Source organism: Pipistrellus hanaki, assembly GCF_964339955.1.
Source record: "Pipistrellus hanaki genome assembly, chromosome: 1".
Taxonomy (NCBI): Eukaryota; Metazoa; Chordata; class Mammalia; order Chiroptera; family Vespertilionidae; genus Pipistrellus; species Pipistrellus hanaki.
Window position 1 is genome coordinate 7,868,246 of NC_140503.1, and position 20,510 is coordinate 7,888,755.

Consider the following 20,510-nt stretch of genomic DNA (forward strand, 5'->3'; position numbering starts at 1 on the left):
TCCTCCCCTACCCGTCCTACGCCCCCCCCGCCCCCCCGAAAGAAGAAGCCACAAGTTCTTCACTCTCAGGGGCACGTGAACGGTACTCACAAGAGGTTCGGAAAGGGAGGGCCCCTGGGGATGGTTCTGAGGTGCCGTGGAGGGCGGTGTGTTTGTACCAGCCTGGGACAGGGAGACGGGAGGAGCTGGTGGGACAGGAACCCAGCAGGCCTTCCGGGAAGCTCCAAAGAGCCAGGCTGAGGTCTGCACACTCATCCTCATGGCACTGGGGAGCTATGGGAGGTTCTGGAGCAGGAGAGTGAATACTAAACAAACATAAAACCTCCATAGCTTTGTTAAGCAATTGGTGATTTAACTCCTTCAAAAACAAAAAGAAGGGGGGAGGGGCGTGGTGTCAGTAATTCATCATTAATGCCAAGGTCGGAAAAGGGAAAGAAAATAGCCGGGCGTGATGGCAAGAGTCACGGCCCCCACACTCCCCTGTTAGGGCACCAGACCCCCAAAGCGAATCACTTCACTCGGCCTCCTCACCTGTTTATGTGGAGACCGGGAGAGAGCCGGGTGGCTGTGCCAGGAAGGCCCAGCTGGGGCCCCACGTGGCCACAGGAGCAAGGAAATGGGAGCTGGGCTTTGAGTCTTTGGGCTGAAAGGAGAAAGGCTGGGGAACCCAGGGAGACAGTGATGTGGGGGAGAACCAGGAAGCCAGAGGACCCTGCGGCTCTGGCGGTCAGATGGGGGTCCGCAGGGCGCCTTTGGGGTGTGTCTGTGAGTGATCCCTCCTGCAAGGGCCGGCCCTGGGGAGAGGGTGCTGTTCGGTGCCCCCCCCCTCGCCCCCACCTGGCAGAAAGGGCCTGGGCGGCTTCTTCTCTCAGTGGGGGTGAGGGGGGTGGGGAGTGAGGGTGGGGGTGGGGGGACAGACTGATGGCCGAAGACAGGATATATAGCGCTATATATCCTATATAATCCTATGCAATGTCCGGTTACAAATGGCATCAGAGCCAGGGGCTCCTGGAGATGCCTCCCTCTCACGGCCAGCCGTAGAGGCACCAGATTCGCACAACCATCCTCTCTCCCCAGAGACGCGGAGCAGACGGAGGGGTGGGCCGAGGCCGAGGCCGCCTGGTGCCCGGGGTCTGGGGTAATGGCAGCAGGTTGGAGTGGAATCCTCCGTCCAGGAGGCGCCCTCCGCAGCCCGGCAGCCGCTGTCCCTGGCCCTTCTCCAGGGTCCCCGGTGTCCATGGCACGGACTCCTTCCTCTGAAACAGGCTGGGCCTTGGCAGGACGGGCCGAGCGCTGCCAGCCCAGGGTCACCTGTCAGCCTCAGCTTGGCAGGAGCTACCGCGGCAACAGATCCAGGCGAGATTTGCTTCATAAGCACAAAGTGGGGAAAGTCCCAACGCATCGCTCGGGGTTTCTCGTGGCCCCTCTCCCCGCCCCGCCACGGCCCCTCGCTGCTGCTCCCTCCACCTCCGGACACAGTTTACCCCCCCGCATCCTGCCTGGCCTGCCCGCCCAGACTGCAACTCTGGTGAGGCTGTTTGGGTAAAAAGTTATGTCCCCCTGGGCTGGCCCAGCCACCACAGTCATAAACCCGAGGCCACGCAGGCACCGCAATGCCGGGAAAGGCTGTCCGAGGAAGAGAGGCCGCTGGCCCCTCTGGTGACCTGGTGCTCAGTGGTCAGCTCCCCACGGCGGCGCAGGCTCTCAGGGTGGGAAGGATATTAGGGGTCACTGGGTCATCTCACAGACGAGGGCCTCGGAGCCTCCTGCCCGAGGCAGCCCAGGACGTCAGCGGCAGAGCTGGGGCTGAAAACAGGCTTCTCCACTCCCAGGCCGGTGCACCCCTCGCGTTAGTCACAGAAAGCAGATTCTATTCCCTGTGGAGGCTGGAGGGTAACATAATAGGTTATAAAAACGTGTTCATAAAACACACAGCAACCCTCAAAAAAGAGCGAGAGGCTGATCTATAATAATAAAGCATAATATGCCGATCGGCCAAACGACCGAACAGCAGAACGACCTTCTGGACGAAGCCGGGGCTGTGAGGGCGGCTGAGGCAGCCGGGCCACCAAGACCTGCTCTTGCACGAATTTCGTGCATTGGGCCTCTGGTAAGAAATATAATCAAGGAGAAGGAGCCGTTAGGAGCCGAGCAGCACAGTGTGTGCGGCACGAGGTTCAGCGGAACCCCCTCCTCCAGAATGCCTTCTCGGACTGCCCTCCACTGCCCTGCGCCTCCACCAGCAGCCCTGGCACCTGGTGTCCTCATCGGCACTCAGACTGAGAGGACCTCTGCTCTGGGGGACCCTCAGGTCCTGGAAGGCAAGGGTGGCGTCTCCTTTATTGCCGTGTCCCCATCACCAGCGGATCAGAGGTGCTCAGGAGACAGTTGTTCAGTGAATGACCTCACACAGGAAAGAACGATGCTTCTTCCTGCAGGCCAGGGCAAAGGCAGAGAAAGCACGGCCGCTTCTGTAAACAGAATCCCTGCATCCATCATCCTCCATCCAACATCTCTCCATGTCTCCCCCCCATCTGTCTGCACCACCACAGCCGGCCCCTGGGTTCAACGACGGGGAAAGGAGCTCAGTCTTCAACGCAAAAAGCTCTTTGTCGGCTGGATCCTTCCAGGAGCCACCGCCAGTGTTTTGGAAAGCACAGCCGAGTCCGTAGAGACGTGATCTCATCCATATTCCTGGTCCCTGAAATGCATCGCTGTGAAGTGACCCACACACACGGAGGCCAGGGCAGCACCGCGGAGGAGCCGGAGGGCAGACGGCTCAGCGTGATGAGGGATGGGGCAGAGGCACCTGCCCGGACGGGGCTGCTGGGACCCCCGGGAGCCTCACTGTGCTGAGCAGTCGCTGCACCGGGGCTTCTGAGAGCGGGCACCGTGTCCCCGCTCCCGAGGCCCTGCTGCAAGCGGGGACAGCCGGTCTGGGATAACGGCGGGACCAGTCCTCCCGGCGGCTGGTCCCAGCCTGGGCTCCGGCCGGCCGCCACGCGGGCCAGCCCTGCTGAAGGCCCCGGGCCCCACCCGGGCCGCCAGACGCTGCGGCTGCACATTTCCGGGCAGGACCGGCCTCCTCGCCTCCTCCTTGGAAGACTCTGGGGGAGAAGACACATCCCCCTCCCCCTCTCCCAGACAAGGGGCTCAGGAGGGAGCCCCGACTGGACAGGGTGATAGCATTTGCACTGTCAGCAGCAGGACAAGCCCAGTTCCCTGACAGACCGACCCCCCTAACAAGGCCTTCGGGGGACGTGACTCAGAACGAGGACATAATTAAAGCCCTAAACGGCTTCTTCCGGCTCATACGCAGAGTGCCAACAGCCCCGCCGGCCTGGGCGTGAGGAGTGGCACCAGGACTTGGAAGGAAGGCCCCGGCGCGGTGTGTCCCGCCCGAGCTGAGGCGGGGCGGGTGCTGCGGGGCCGGGCCTGCCTCTCGGAGGCCAGCAGAGTCCGCCTCGGCCAGAGCTCTGCGTCACCCATCGCCGAGCGAGAAGGCACGCGTGCGGGCTGCCAGCTGTCAGCTCTGTGATGAGACTCGCGTCCAAAGCCCCGCCGATGACAAAATAAAGCAGGCTGAGGCTCGGGCGCGGCGGGCGCGGGAAATGCCGGGAAGCATCCCTCGGAGGCGGAGCTCCGGGCGTCGTGACTGAGATGCCCACACGTGTGCACACACGCACACAGGCACTCACACACGCATGTGCATTCACACACGTCATAGAGGCTCGGGAACCACGCTGGCCTTGGAGGCTGACTAACCTGCAACGGATGCAGAGGCACGGAGAACTGTGAATGCTTTAGGGATCGTCATGTGGGAGAGAAATTCGCGTTAAGGTGAACAAGAGTTGCTGCTCTTTGACCACCTACTATGCGCCAAGCCCCCCACCAGAGGTTTTCCTCTCCTCATCCAATCCCCACGGCGAACTCAGGGAGCCCTCCTGGTTCCCCCGTTAGGGCTGACCTCGTGGAGCTCATACGGGATTTAAAGATGGGGCTGCCCTCACCTCCACACCACTCCACCCCCTGCAGTGAAGACAATCCTGTCCTATATAATCCTATATAATAAAGAGGCAATATGCAAATGGTCGTTACGCCATGACGGGTAATGACCACCAGGAGGACAGGGCAGTGAGCTAGGAACGGGGCGGGGTGGGGGGTGAGGAGAGCTAGAGTGGCAGTGGGTAGGGCGGCCAGCTGAAGCAAGCAGCATAAGCTAGTAGGGCACAGATGCATGCGCAGGGCCACTGGTGATAAAATAAGACAAAGGCCGGTGGCTCCCAGAGCAGAACGATGCTGATGGGAAGATGTCACAGAGGGAAGCCTGTGTCTCAATCCCAGGAAGAACTAAGAGCGAGGACTGGCCCCAAGTGGAGCAGGTAGTGAGACTCCTGTCCCAGGAGGGATACAAGGAGCAGCAGAAACCATTCGTGGGGATGGCCCAAGGGGCAGTTGTCTCTGGCAACTGAAGAGCTGTGTTTTCAGGCCCCCCCCCCACCATACATACACACACACACAGAGCACACGCCACCAGACCCCCCCCCCCCCCAGGCTGACAAGCCGGCTGTGGTGACAGCTCTGCCGGCTCCCAGGAGGAGGCCTCGCCCACATCCAGGATCCTCCGTGTTCAGGGAGCAGCCACGTGACAGCCCCGCCCCCAGGGACACCCCAACAGTTCCCACGCAGGGAGCAGTGGCTGAGTCAGGAGCTGCCTGGCTGTCACCTCGGCCCCCCCCCTCAGGGTGGGCCCTGTGGGGGCAGGGCTGACGCTCAGCCTCTGTCGGCACCACCATCACGCCCTCCGCCCAGGACCGGCTTCCGCCTCCGCATGCTGGCCGGAGCGCCTGCTGGGCCCAGAGGCTGCCTCGGAGTCCCACAGTGCGCTTCCAGTCCATCTGCCCAGCAACCACCCGTGCCTCAGTTTCCCCAGCAGCAAGCCTGAGTCATCACTGCCACGAGCCCGGCTGGCAGGGGGGCTAGAACAGCCGGTCACAGGCCTCAGAAGGGTGACGGCTGCCATCGCCTCCCTCAGGCCCCAGCAGCCCAGGGAGACGGCGCAGTGATCTTGCTTTGATCGTGGAAGACACTGAGGCTCAGAGAGGCACGGTCACACAGCCGGGGAGCGGCACCGCCTGGACTGGGGCCCGAGAAGTTCTGGCGCCAAGTGCAGGCTCTTCGTCATCCCTCCCCCACCTCAGGGACCAGACTGCTCACCAACTTCCAAACTGTGTCCACGGGGGTCCCTTCCTCTGCCCCGGAGCAGGCTATGGCTCCCTCCTCCCCACACTGAGTAATTCTGGTGTTTGTGGAGCACTACTATGTGCGAGGCTCTCCCCAGCTGGCGCGCTGCTGCACTGAGGCTGTGAAGACGGCGAGGTGGGCCTCCAGCCTCAGGAAGCGTCTCGGGGAGCTCACACAGGTGAGCAGTGCGGACACCCAGCAGGCGGCCGCCCTGGGAGAGAAGCAGGTGGGAAGCAGGGAGCACGCGGGAAGGAGAGGAGCAGGGAGTGGGGCAGAGGGGCGTTGGGGAAGAAGCGAGCGGCTGGCTTTGAGGATGGGATTTGAATCAGGAGGTGGCGAGGAGCTGTCACCAGGGCCAGCACAGTCCAGCAAAGGCGTGGAGGCTGGTCGGGTGGAAGCTGGACGGGTGGAGGCTGGTCGGGTGGAGGTTGGTTGGGTGGAGGCTGGACGGGTGGAGGCTGGTTGGGTGGAGGCTGGTCGGGCTGCCGGAGCTCATCCTTCCAAGAGGAGACGTGTGGGTGGCCTTGGATGCCGCCCAGCTGCGAGGTCCGTTCCGGGCCTGGCGTGCCCGAGGCACATTCTGCAGAGTGCAGACAGAGACCTATGTCTCGCTCCTCTGAGCTCCTCCCACTAGTGTCGGTCACACACAGCCGAGTGTCTGTGGGTTTAGTTTCTGGAAAACTCTCTGGTCAGAGTCCCGGTGGTGGGTCACAGCAGCATTTTTTAAAAATACGTTGTTATTGACTTCAGAGAGGAAGGGAGAGGAGAGAGGTAGAAACATCAACGATGAGAGAGAATCATTGATGGGCTGCCTCCTGAATATCCCCGGCCCCACTGGGGATGGAGCTGAGCTTGCAATCCGGGCATGTGCCCTGACTGGGAGTCGAACCTCCTTGTTCATAGGTCAGCACTCAACCACAGCGCCATGCTGGCCTGGCTAAGCAGCATATTTTAAAGTTGATTTAAAATAGAAGGCTTTGTTTAAACGGCCGCCTCTCTCTCTTTCTTACGTACAGAAGACATACACAAACATGCACCTTCAACAGTGAGGACCTTTTTACAGAGCTGTATCTATCTCAGCTGAGCTTTTTGTGATGACTTTTATTAATTATTGAATAATTCGATAAATAATTCATGATGCTCCTGCTGGCAAAGGCACCATCAAATGCTCTAGAGTGCAATTCAGCCATCCCATGGTCTTCCTGAAGCTGGAATAAGCCCTGACTGTGTCTCCATATGTATGAATGCGTGTATGTGTGTACGTGCCCATGTGTGTTTCTGTGTGTGCCTGAGTATGTGCCAGTGAGTGAAAACCTGTGTATGTTTATGAACTAGTGTGCCAGTGACTGTCCTTTGAGCGTATGCTGAGCAGCTTGTGTGAGCATGTGAGCGGAGGTATGTATCTGGGAAAGAATGAGTGGAAAGGGAATTTCTCTGGGGACTTTATATTTTGCACGTGGTTATAATTTCTTTGGTCCCTGGTGATGGGAGCGATAGTTCTTCCTTCATTATCTGTATAGATCACCCTTAATAAAAGCATCCAGGTTTCAGAGGGAGAAGATTGAAATGCAAACTATGCCTGTACTGGGGAGCAGTGAGGAGCAGGGCGGGGACGATGGGAGAAGACAAAGAACATCGCTGCCACCTGACTGTTCTTATTCCCCGAGCTGGACTTTTTAGGGCTGTGCCCACAACGTCACCGAGCCAGACGATGGAAGGGTACGGAAGCGAAGGAGAAAGAGAAGCTCCTTGGGAAAGGAAGACAAACCAGGCCAAGCACCTCAGCAGCGTTAGCGGGGTTTCTAGTCTGCCGCCTTTTGGGGGGCGGGGACCTGAAGACGGGAGAGAGATGGCTGTGTTTGGGCGGGGAGGGTGCAGTTGGAACGCCTTGTGTCCTGTGTTTGTGAGTTAATGATGTTTCTGGGCTTCTGTCTGTAAGACCTTCATCACAAATCCCTGTCCGATGACCACCTGGGGTCTTGTTGGAGCTCTGAAGAGAGGCTATGGGCCCAGGGTGCCCAGAGCATCATGGGAGTGGAAAGAACAGTTCCTGTTTCCCCGACCCGGTCTCCGTCTCGGCCGCTCGCTGGCTGTGCGGTGGCGATGGGGCGAGTTGTAGTCTCAGTTCCTGAGAAATTAGCACGAACAGCACCAACTCTGACCGTGGGGCTGTGTCCGCATCGCCGTTTATTCGTACTTGTGTCACTTTTTGATTTGTGCATCTTGAATCTGTTATGTGCCAACACATTTATGGTTATTTTGTCTCTCTGTTGAATAGACCCCTTTATCATTATGAAATCTTTCTCTTTCTCCCTGACAAAGGCTTTGTTCTGAAGTCAACTTTGTCTAATTTTAAGACAATCGCATGCCAGCCTTCCTTTGGTTAGCGGTCACGTGGCCATCTGTTCCCACCCCTTTTACTGTTAACCTCTCCATCTCTTTACAATTAAAGGGTGTCCGGTGTGGCTACCATAGAGTGGGGTCTTTCCTTGGAGTGTCCATGTACATATAGTATAGTGATTGTTATGGTTGAACGGAAGCTGTGGCTTCCTCCCCTTCACCAAGTCCATGCCGAGGTTCCAGTCCCCCTGATGGCCAAGTCCACTTGGATTAGGACAGGGATTCTCCACTTGACCACCCTGAATGACCAGGTCCCTCCAATAACTGATTCATTACCTGCTTTAACACCGTAGGCTTGGTGACTGCCACCATCCTGGGCTGCCTCCCCAGTTCTTTTCCTCCCACCGCCCTCTCAGCCTTCATGAAAGACAGGATTGTATGGAAGCATCACGACTGTGACTCTCACTGAGGTTGGTGAAGTCTGTGCGGAGACGGAAGCTGAAGTCCCCCCACAGAGAGCACGGTGTTCCAGTTACTGTGGCTGCAAATCAAAGCGTCGCAGCGACAATCAGCTCTTTGTTCTACTCATGGATTCTGTGGGTATGGAGTTTAGGAAGGGCTCAGCGGGGCTGCAGTCATCTGAAGGCTTGACCAAGGCTGGAGGATCCTCTTCTGAGACAGGCCATTCAAGTTGACGCTGGCTATTGGCCAGGTGCCTTGGTTTCTCTCCACCTGGGCCTCTCCACAAAGCTGCTCGATGGCATGGCAGTTGGCTTCTTCCAGAGTGAGCCATCCGAGAGGCAAGATGGGAGCTCCAATATATATTCTAACCTACCTCAAAAGCCACATGTCACCACTTCCTCTGTAGTCTATGGGTGACACAGGCTGGCCATGACTCAGGGTGGGAGGAGACGACGCAGTGCACCAACACCAGGAGGCAATAATCATGGGGGCCATCTTGGAGTCTGGCTTCCATAGGTGACATCCCAAGGAGGAAGCAGGGCCCCCAGGTGAGCATGGAACTGGGGACCAAAGAGAACCTAAGTATTCCTCCCTAGGTTCCAGATTTGGAGGTGTTAAGATGCCAGCCGTTCTTTCCCAAATTTCATACCACAGCCGTGAGCATGAAATAAGACTGAGGTCTGATGCCAGCTGCAGCTGTGGTGGGCAGTTCCTGGGCACGCTGCAGAGTCCCACCTACAGTGCCAGCCACAGTTTGCTGTCCTGCCTGGCGCTCACTCAGCACACACACAGGGCAGCTCAGAAGGGCAGAAGGGTTAACAATGCCCACCATACAGGGGCTGGGAGTCGGTGGATACAAGCCTCGCCCCCTTCCCTTCCAGGAAACAGTTCTGAGCTCACTCTATGCAGCCTCTTAGGGTCCCCCGTGGATATGGGCCTCTGCTGCCCACAGGAGCTCAATGAAGCACTCCTATTGCCCTTCCCTCCTTGCCTGTCTCCCTTTCCTGCCCCCCCCCCCCCCACCTTTCTGCGTACACTCCCTTCACCCAGCTTCTTGCCTCGGACTCTGTACTAAGGCAGTTGGCTGCCCCTTGTACTCTGGGGACCTCGCTTTCTCTTTTCATTCTCTGCGGGTTCTGTTTGTCAGCAGACACCCTGTGAGCACTCGATCTGGGCCAGGCTCTGGGACGAAGGTAAACCAGACATGATCTCAGCCCTGAAGGACCTCAGCCTTTCGCCTGCCAATCCTAGACAGGCGCCGACGTCAGAGCCGTGATGAGGGCAGGGGCCCCGGGTCCCGGGGGGTGACAGGAGCCCAGAAGAGGGGGCTTTCAATCAGACAAGGCGCTAGGAAGTCTCATCAGATCATCAATGCCTGAGCTGAGAGGTACAGAGGATGAAACGTGGAGACAAAGCGAGGGGTAAGATTGGCTCGGGCCCGGGGAAGCGCTTAAGGGAAATGAAAGGGAACAACACTGTCAAGGAGCTGCTGCGAAGGCTCCTTTCCGTTCTCCCCGAGTGCCTGGCCCTCACGTGGATCATTTCACGGAATCCTCACCATGACTGCGCGATGGCATAACCACCCCCACTTATAGATGGGAAAGTGGAGGTGAGAGTTAAGTCAACTGCCCGTGGTGACCCAGCTCCTAGGTGGCAGGAATATAATTGAAGCAGAGGTCACTGAGGCTCCAGACCCCAAGCTCCTGACCCCGGGAATTCCCCTGCTTCTACCATCAGTGCAGAGTGGTGGGGGCGGATTGGGACAGAAGGCAGGGGCTCCGTCACAGGAGCAGCGAACTCCGAGAATTTAAGTGAGGGAGTGACAAACGCACACTTGGTATTTTCCAAAGATAATTTGGGGTATTGTTCAAACATTCCCTTTCTTGTGCCAGAGGATGAGAGAAAGGTTCTTGTCCACACTGGGCACAGAGGGGTCAAGGGCAAGCAGTGCCCCCATGAGGCCGGAGGGGGATGGCAGCAGTGATAACCCCCAACCCGGCCCCAAGCAATGGAGACTTTCTCCAGCGAGGCTCAGCAGTCCTCCCCCTTAAGCACTGACCTCCGGTACTAACTGCCCAGGGCCCGAGTTTTATTAAGAAAAGCAACCTTTTCTGTCAGGCTTATCCCTCTTGAGAAGCCTAATAAACATCGTTTAATGAGCAAGGAGGGCCTCTGGGATGCACTGATATTCATGATGACTATTTTTGACTCACCCTGCTCTTTTCCAGAACAATCCTAATGAAGTGGAAGGTGCCAGTGGCTCTAAAGGAATCTACTAACTGCCTCTTCAAGTAACTCTGATTAATTGCAGAAGCACAAAAATGTTGCCACAGCCCGGGCACATGACATATTACAAATGACCATCTGTCGTGTTTTTTTTGTGTGTGTGCGTGTGTGTGTGTGTGTGTGTGTGTGCAAATTATATAACTGATAATTTTTTATTGCTACAGATTATTTACATAAATATTTAAGGCACAATAACCTATACATTTCAGTACAGAAGCTCACTTTAGGGAAAAGACATGAAATAACTGGGCCATTATTAACCCTTGAGTATTTGGCCAAGACACAGCTATAAGTTTTGCCGGAAAGATATTCTATGAGTTTTTTTTACTGCTTTTTCATACACATATGGAACACCATCTAGGACATTTGTTTGAAGAAACATCCAGTTTTTATAGTTTGAAAGGGTGAATTATGGAGAAAATAGAAAATGTGAATTAAGGTAATATTGACTTTATTTTTTTTAACTTTGAAAAATGTATTTTAAATCATTTCTTATTTTTCAATTATATTAGTTTCAGGCATACACCCCATGATTAAACATTATTCAACTTACTAAATGATTATCCCAATAAATCTTGTACCCATCAGATACCACATAGAGTTACTAGAATATTATTGACTATGTTCCTTACAGTACTTTACATCCTATCACTAGTCTGTAATCACCAATTTGTATTTTTTTTTTAAATATATTTTATTGACTTTTTACAGAGAGGAACGGAGAGAGATAGAAAGCCAGAAATGTTGATGAGAGAGAAACATCGACCAGTTGCCTCTTGCACACCCCCTACCGGGGATGTGCCCACAGCCAAGGTACATGCCCTTGACCAGAATCGAACCCGGGACCTTTCAGTCCGTAGACCGACACTCTACCACTGAGCCAAACCGGTTTTGGCCCAATTTGTATTCTTAATTCCTTCACCTTTTCCCCCATCCCTCAATATCCCTCCCATCTGGCAACCATCAAAATGTTCTCCGTATCTATGAGTCTGTTTCTGTTCTGCTAGTTCATTTATTTTGTTTTTTTAGATTCAATTGTTGATAGATATGTATTTATTGCCATTTATTATTCACACTTTTTATCTTTTTTCTTCTTCTTCAAGAAGACCTTTTAATATTTCATGTAATATTGATTTGGTGGTAATGAACTCCTTTACCTTTTTCTTACCTGGGAGCTCTTTATATGGCCTTCAATTTTAAATGATAGCTTTGCTGGGTAGAGTAATCTTGGTTGTAGGCCCTTGCTTTTCATCACTTTGAATATTTCTTGCCAATCCCTTCTGGCCTGCAAAATTCCTGTTGAGAAATCAGTTGGCAGTCTTATGAGAGCTCCCTTGTAGGTAGCTAACTGCTTTCCCCTTGCTGCTTTTAAGATTCTATCTTTGTCTTTAACCTTTTTCACTTTAATTGTGATGTGTCTTGCTATGGGTCTCTTTGGGTTCATCTTGTTTGAGACTCTGCACTTCCTGGACTTGTATGTTTTCTGTAATTATTTTTTCCTTCACCAGTTTTCTGTAATTATTTTTTCAAATAGGTTTTCAATTATTTACTCTATTTTTTCTCCTTCCAGCATCCTCATGATGCAAATGTTGATATACTTGAAGTTGTCCTAGAGACTCCTTATACTATCCTCATCTTTTTGGGATTCTTTTTTCTTTTTGCTGTTCTGATTGGGGGTGGGTTTTTTTGCTTCCTTATATTCCAAACTGCTAATTTGATGCTTGCTTCATCTCCTCTACTGTTGATTCCCTGTTCTTCACGTCAGTTAGTGTATTCTTCATCTCTAATTCTTTTTCGTGTCCTTTCTTATGATGTTAAGTTCTCACTAAGTTCATAGAGCATCCTCATCGCCAGTATTTTGAGCTCTACACCTAGTAGATTGTTTGTGTTCATTTTGTTTAGTTCTTTTTCTGGAGTTTTGTTTTTCTTTCATTTGGGCAGCCTCCCTGCATTTGTTTCCATGTGTGAGGCAGAGCTGCTACATCTTCTGGGGTTGGTAGAGTGGAATTATGTAGTAGGTGTACTGCTCCAGTGGCAGAGCCTCTCCAATCACCCAAGCTGTTCACCTCCCAGCCTGTGTGGACTGTTGTAGTTGAGCCTTGATTGATGTTGGCATATCAATGGGAGGGATTTACCCCTAGACCTATGGGCTATAAGGACTGGCTGCAATCATCATGGAGGATCAGCTGTGCAGGGGCTCACTTCACAGAGCAGCACTTACTTCAATGAGACTCTGGTACCTGCTGAATCCACCCATATGTAGCTTTTGGAGGTGCTTGGGTGGTGCCTTCATGTGTTCTGAAGCTGTCCACCAGCTGCTCTGGTTCTGGGACCTCCTGGGATTTGTAGGCCAAGGCCAGCTGCCACCTGTGTTCTGCCCAGAGCCACCCAGCATGAGCTAAAAGGAAATCTGCTGATAGCTGCTATTTGTGCTGGGCTTGCAGGTGCCCAGGAGAGACGAACCTGTGAACCAAGGCCAGCTGCTGCTAGTGCTGAGCCTGGGGCCACTGAGCAAGAGGTATGGGGTATGCCAAGGCCAGATGCTACTTGTTTGAGAGATTTTAGGAAAGCCAAGACAGAACATTCGTATTGTTGCTATTTTTAAGTAATGTTTATTAGAATCCCTTGGTGCGTAATAAATTTAATTTACAGCTGCTTGCAGCCCAACTTACACATGGCCTCCTGTGGGATAGCTCATTAACAAACTCAGGGAAGAAATCCATTTTCTCTATAATTCTCCCATTCCATTTCTCCTTTCTAATGAGGCCAGATTGTGAAACTCTTCAGGAGAGAACTTCTCCATTGTCTCCAGTAAAAATTGTCTTAAAATGTTTAATTATTGCAGAGGCACACAGCCCAGATTCATGTTAGATAGCTCAGGGCAGAGCTGGATAAAGAATCAGTGACTCATCCATGTGAGTAAGTACAAGCCCTTGGAAGAGAGGACAAAGAGGAGGAGGTCTGGAGAGGCCTGTGGGCACCAAGAACATTCCAGTTGGAGATTTGAATGCCTTTAAACAAATTCAATGATTATTTGTTGGCCCCTCTAGAGAGCAGTAACAAGCTCTGTGCTAGGAAACCAGAAACCTGGGGTCTCGTCCCACTTCTGAGCTTGATCAGAAGATCTCTGAGTGCCTTTCAAGCTCATAGCAGTCTGAGTCTTTCCATTTCTTGGCCTACGGACCAAATTGAAAGACCAAACATCTCAATCCAACTATTTATATGTATAAAAGCCAAGTGACCAGATGACGGAATGACTGGAACAACCAGGACGACTGGTCGCTATGATAAGCACTGAAGCGGCCAACCAGCCCAATAGGGGCCCCAATCAGGGCCCCCCTCCCCTACCTCCCACAGCTCCTCCCCGCAATCGGACCCATGCACGAATTTGTGCACCAGGCCTCTAGTCATATAGAACAGGAGTCGGCAAATGAGTTCTGGAAAAGAGCCAGATGGTAAATATTTTAGCCTTTGCTGGCCAAGAAGCACCATTGAGGTTATTATATAGATAGTTACCTAATAAGAGAGATCACACTTCCATGAATTATGATTGGTGAAATTAAAAGTATAATAAAGTACTATAATTTGTAATATAGGTCTACTAAAGAGAAAAATGGAATTCCTTTTTATGGGATAGCAGCATTTTGTTTAAAAGGGGTTCAAAGTCAGTGTTCTCTGTGGTTAAACGGATTGAAAATATTCACCTGAAACAACCACGCCTAGCGCATGGGCTTTACAAAAATAGGTGGTGGCCAAAACCGGTTTGGCTCAGTGGATAGAGCGTTGGCCTGCGGACTGAAAGGTCCCGGGTTCGATTCCAGTCAAGGGCATGTACCTTAGTTGCGGGCATATCCCCGGTAGGGAGTGTGCAAGAGGCGGCCAATCGATGACTCTCTTTCATCGATGTTTCTAGCTCTTTATCCCTCTCTCTTCCTCTCTGTAATAAATCAATAAAATATATATTTTTAAAAAAACAAAGAAAAAAAACCACACAAAAAAACAGGTGGTGGACTGGACTTGGTCTGCAGGCCACAGTTTTCCAACAACAGGCACAGAATAGTCTCTAAGAGGGTGAGCTCTGCAGTCAAACTGCCTGGACTCAAGTCCTGGCTACACCACGATTAGCTGGGAAGTTAGATAATCTCTTGTATCAGCTCTCAGTTGTACAGTGATGTTACAAAACTTCAGTGGTATGCTGAGAACTATTTCCTTACCCCATAAACCTGCAGGACAACCTTGACCTGGGCCAGGCTCTGCCGATCTGGGTGGGCTTGCTCACATACTTGCAGTCAGTTGCAGATTGGCTAAGCAGCTTAGCTTGCCCACAGGCCTGAGGTTCAGCTGGCTGTCCGTTGCTCTAGGGTGGCCTCAGCTGGGATGACTCCATCATCTTGACTCTTTTCCAGGTCTTTCACTCTGGCAGGCTGGCCAGGACACGTTCTTCACGTGGTCATGCGCAGAGAAGCAAAAGCCAAGCAAGCCCAGTTACATAGCTCTCCAAGCTTGCGCTTGCATCATACTCTCCAACACCTCATGGTCCAAAACAAGGCCCAACGGGCCCAGAATCAGAATGGGAAAGAAGAACCAAGTCATGCAGCAAAGGGGACGGGTGCAGAAAGGGACTGCTACTTTCTGCCTGTTTCTTTACCTAGAAAATGGTGTCTGCCATTCTAGTAGCTACCGTATAAGGCTGCCATGAGGATTTGAGGAGTTAATACTATAATAGCTTCAGAACAGAGCCTGGCACTGTTCTGTAAACACCCAAGAAATGTTTAGTCATTCCCACTGCCTGGTTTATCCACCCTGGGTACCAGCCTCTGAATTGTAATAGCCTGGTAGAATCTATTCATTCTAAGTAAGGGTCTAAAGATAAAACTACCTGTAGAGAATTATTTCCTCTGAGGCTCTTTTAAAGCTTTCTCTGTCCTAAGATAGGGGTGGACCATGAATGCCAGAGCAGAGCAGTGGTGTCTGGTTTCAGCCTCCTGCTCCGCCCATTAGGGAGGTGCAGAGAGGCTGAGAGGAAGGATCTGGTCTTCCAGGGAGGTGTGCCTTTGTATTGTTATCTGGACCCAGAGCATCTGCACGGGCTGGCTGCTTGAGCCCTCTTCCCACTCTCTCAAAGCTCAGTGTCTCACAGGTTGGCTGTTTGAAGTTTTGCTTCCCTCCCAAAAGTCCATCCAGCCAGATGCTGTCAGGGGGCACTGCGCCCCCGCCCCTCTGACTGAGCTCCCTGAGGCTGTTCTCTGTTCTGTTCATCATGATTGTACAACAGGATGGGGTAAATGTCTCTTTGTGTTTGGAGTAAGACCCCCCAAAAGGGCACCCCTTATTGGGGGAAAAGGGATACTTTGATTTTCTCATGTAGCACTGCCTCTAGGGTTGCTGTTTCTTGTCCATTATCTTGTGGGTCACATACACACCACATTGAAGAAATTCAACACGTGAAACTCCGTAACGCCAATCATTAGATGCGAGAGACAATGCTGGTTGTCTGCCAATAGCACTATCTCTCCGATTCATCAGGAATGAAAACCGAGTTCAAGCTGGGCACATGGCTGCCCTGAACAAGAAATTTGTTTCCCAGCTTCCCTTGCAGCTAGGTGTGGCCATGTGGTTATGCCCAGGTCAATAGGATGTCAGCATTTGATACTTGTGAAAAGGGCTCCTAAAAGGAGTATTGTACCCTTCTTTCTCTTTTCCTTTTTGCTGCTGGATAGAGTGTGGGTGTGAGAGCTGGAGTTTGAGCAGCCATCTTGGACCAGGAGGTGAAAAGAAACAAAATGTTGAGGAGGGCAGATCAATAAGCTAGAAAGAGCCTGGACCCTGCTCTGTGGAATACCAGCTAGCCCCAAACTTCCTTTTACCAGAAATAAATGATCATCATGTTTAAGCCTCTCCCAACTACTGGTTATGTCTGGTATTTGCATGGTGTTTTAGGATGGACAAAGCCTATTCTCTCTTATGTTCTCTTGTGATTTTCCCAGGCAAAGAAAGTGGCATTATTATCCCCATTTTACAATTGAGGAGACGGAGGCTTGAGGAATTTAAATGATTGCCCAAAATTATGTAACTAGGAAAAAGCTACTATTCAGTCGTGGCCTGTGTGACGCTAAGTCCAGGTTCTGAGCCGCTCCTCGGATATTGGCTGGGATTTGAAGGACGACTCGGACTCAGCCGGGAAGACAGGGGGAAACGTTTCAGGCAGAGGAAACTGCATGCATGCTCAAAGGCAGAGGAGTACACAGCAAATCTGTGCAGAAAGCCACAGCCTGGTTCATCCAAACCAGGAAGTACAATTGTGCCAAGACACTGGAAACACGGGTTCTTCCTGCAAGTCTGCAGCCTGTGCTCCCATCTACCACAGCCCTTCTCCGCATGTCATCATACTCCCCTCCCAGTCTGTTTCCCCCACCAGCCCAGGGGCTCCTGAGGAAAGCAAGCCATTCTGGCTCTCTGTCCTCACGTCTGGTGCTTAGTCTGCATTCTACACACGTTTGTCAGGTGCATAATAAGCATGGGTTTCCTCAGCCACATTTCAGGGGCTAGCAGACCAAACTCATCCTTCTGCACGATACTCCGAGGTAGGCACGCCTTTGAAAAGTTATAACAACAGCCGAGTGTTGGGCAAGGCAGGTGTTAGCAGGAGATCTCCAAGCTCCTGGATCGTCTGACATTTCTGACTAAAGCAAATGGCCAAATCCTCGTTCCCTGAAAAATCCACAAAACGCAAAGACAGACAGGTTTCCAGGCAGAAGCCATTGCGCGAAAATCCTAGTGTACACAAGAAAAAAACGCAGTTCAACAAGTTCCCCCGATGATAAAAAGTCACCCAAACATTTCATCATAAGGCAAGACACGAGATGTAAAACTCTGTAAACTGTCTTTCTTCCCTTTCATTCATTCAACAAATGACTGGGTCACACACAGGTCAAGCGCCACTCTAGGCTCTGGAATATGGTGGTCTCTTCATTGGGGATCTCCCAAAAGTAGAGCATGAGACAGGGACCCACACAAAGGATCTATTTGGGAGGTGAGCCCAGAGGAGGAGGGAGAGACCAGGTAAGGCTGTGCTAAGGTGCCAGTTCCTGCTCTGGACCAATGGGCCCTCGTCCACCGTAAAGAATTCACCTCAGAACTGTCTTCCAGCCCAGCTGGTGTGGCTCAGTGGTTGAGCATTGACCTATGAGCCAGGAGGTCATAGTTCAATTTCTGATCAGGGCATATGCCCAGGTTGCGGGCTTGGTCCCCAGTAGGGGTGTGCAGCAGGCAGCCAATCAATGATTCTCTCTCATTGTTGATGTTTCTATCTCTTCTCTCTCCTTTCTTCCCTGAAATTAATAAAAATATATATATATAAAAAAACCCCAAAAAAACAAAAAAGAATTGTGCTCCAAGAAGAGAGGCTGGGGCATGTGTCCACTAACCCACTCCATATTCAGGGTGCTCTGGAGGCCTCACGCCCCTGCATGCCTGGTTTTTGCCTGCCAGGTGGGCTTCCTCATGACTCAGGCAGGAGCGGGGAGAGAGGCTGTAGCTTGGTAGGGAGGCCGCAGGAGGAGGATCCCCCCCTGGGGAGGAACTGTCCATCATTGCTGTGCTGAAACCAGAGCTGGCAGGACACACAAAATGCCTGTTGTCCCACATTCTAGTGAGAGAGACACATACCCACAAAAGGAAACAAGGAAACAAGTAGTGAGTACTAGGGAAGAAGTGGCGATAGAAGTTTAAGTTTAAAAAATTTGGCTCTCAAAAGAAATTTCGGTCATTGTACTGTTGATATTTGGCTCTGTTGACTAATGAGTTTGCCGACCACTGGCCCAGCCCATGGAAGAGGAGAGATGGAGCCGGCTCTGGCCGCGGGGCTGGCATTTACACCTGACTGGCCCAGCCAGAGGGGTGGCCCACCACGGGTTCCATCCAATGTTCTCTTGGGTCATTTCTGCTTGGACTTCCTTTGATGCAGGAAAATGGTTCTGAGCCAGGCACGCGATCAAGCAAGCCGGGTCCTGACAATTCTTTCCAAAACTGTGGTCTTTTCTTAGGATTAAAAAAAGGATGGCAAGAGAGGGAAAACACGGGTGATTTTAAACTGTAGTTTAACATCCGGGCTTCTTCCTGACTCTTCTCCATGTCCAAACATCTGGCTGCAAGGGATTCAGACGAGAATGTTCTTGCGGAAAGAGCTAACTCAGTTTGCGGCAAGGCGGATCTGTCATGAATCCTATTCGGCTCTTAAAATACCGGCTGGGGCCTGGGACCAACCTCAGAGGGATGAGTGGCATTCCGAACAGATCCCAGGAGAGACTCGGGGTTTCCCTCCCCCAATACTCGATCAATCAGGAAAACATTCTCTCTGGATAGATTCACTGCTGACCTGGAAAACATGACATTGTCAATTACATATTTAATTCAAGCTGCTGTAATGAACAATTTGGATAATACCAATGTTCTTTTCAAAACCTAATTAGCCTGCGTAATTTCATAGTTCAGTAATGAGTGTCCCTTCACTGGTCACAAGGCTCTTCTTTTGCTTTCTTTGTGTTTTACTCAAAAAGATCCCTGATGCCAATTAGTGTTCTTGCAAAAGGGCAGCGTTTTTGCCCTTCTATCGTTAAAAAATAATTTAAAATGGCCTTTTCTGAGCAGTCACTTTGAGCCAGGCTAAGTGTTTATCTGAATTATCTCAGTTAATCCTTCCAAGAACTCTGAGGCCTAATCATAGCTAAACTAGAGGCCCGGTGCATGAATTCATGCATGGGTGGGGTCCAGCCAGTCAGGGAGAGGGGACGCGGGAGGTTGGCCTGTCAGCCTTGCCCCCAATCGGAATGGGGGAGGGGCAGGTAGGGGGCAGGGTCAGCCAGGGGGGAGGGGTCATGGGCAGTTGGTTGGCCAGCCTCCTGGTGGAGGGGATAATTTGCATATTAGCCTTTTTCTTCAATCTTTAATTTCTTCATTGATTAAGGTATTACATATGTGTCCCCTCCTGGTCGAGTGGACAATTTGCATGTTAGCCTTTTATTATATAGGATACTATTATAATTCCTGCTAGAAAGGGAAAAAGTTGGGCTTTAAAGGATAGCAAAATTCTCCAAAGATTATACAGCTAGACAGAATCAAGTAGTCTAACCCAAGAGCTGATGTTATATTTTTAATGTATTTTTTTAAAATTGATTCCAGAGAGAGGAAGGAAGAGGGAGATAGAAATATCAATGATGAGAGAGAATCATTGATTGGCTGCCTCCTGCGCGCCCTCTACTGGGGATGGAGCCCACTATCCGGGCGTGTGCCCTGACCGGGTATCGAACTGTGACCTCCTGGTTCATAGGTTGACGCTCAACCACGGAGCTACGCCGCCGGGTAAGAGCTGGCGTTCGGACCAGCAGGAGCTCTTCCCACCTGGAACGGGCCTGTCCTCGTAGAAGAACGGAGGCCTCAGGGACGTCATCCGCCGCTTAAGGAACCACCACTTTCAATCCACTGCAGCTGCAAGATGTTTCAGATACGTAGCGTCCTGCCTGCCATGGCGTCCCACTTCATTAATGAGCGTGGCCATAGCTTCTAGAACCCACAGGACATCTAAGAGCTTGTCTAAGCCTAGGATCCCCCCAAAAGGGAGCCTGAAGCAAAGTGTATGCAATGACACATTTTGGGGGGTATTGGGGGGGGGGTCAACATTTCAGAAGGAGTGAGGGGAAACAGGCAGGGCAGCAGGGAAGGAAGGAAGCGTGGTATGCTTACTGAGCAGGCCCCAGCTCTGCCAGGGAGCAGGGCCCATGGCTCGGACACACAGGATAGATTTGAGTACGCCGTATGGATGGAGAAAGGGAGATGGATTACCTACCAGATCTCTCCAGACCCTTTTCTCTTGTTGATCAAAATTCATGCCATAGGAGTTAGCTCCCCACAGGTGCAGGTTGTCTGCAGACAGTTGCTGGGGGAATCAGATCCCACGCTCTGTAGTGTGGGACTTCACTTGAGGAGGGGACTTTGGTAGAAGCCAACACACCTGTGCGTATGGTCAGGCTGGGCTTGGGCCCACTGCAGTTGGTGGGCACCCTGGGAGCCTCACAGAAACTCAGCTCTTACCCTGGGGGAGGCTGCGATACCAGGGGCTGAGGAGATGAACAATGGTGGCGATGGCTGTCCTCTCCATTGAGCAACATGAGGAGGCAGGT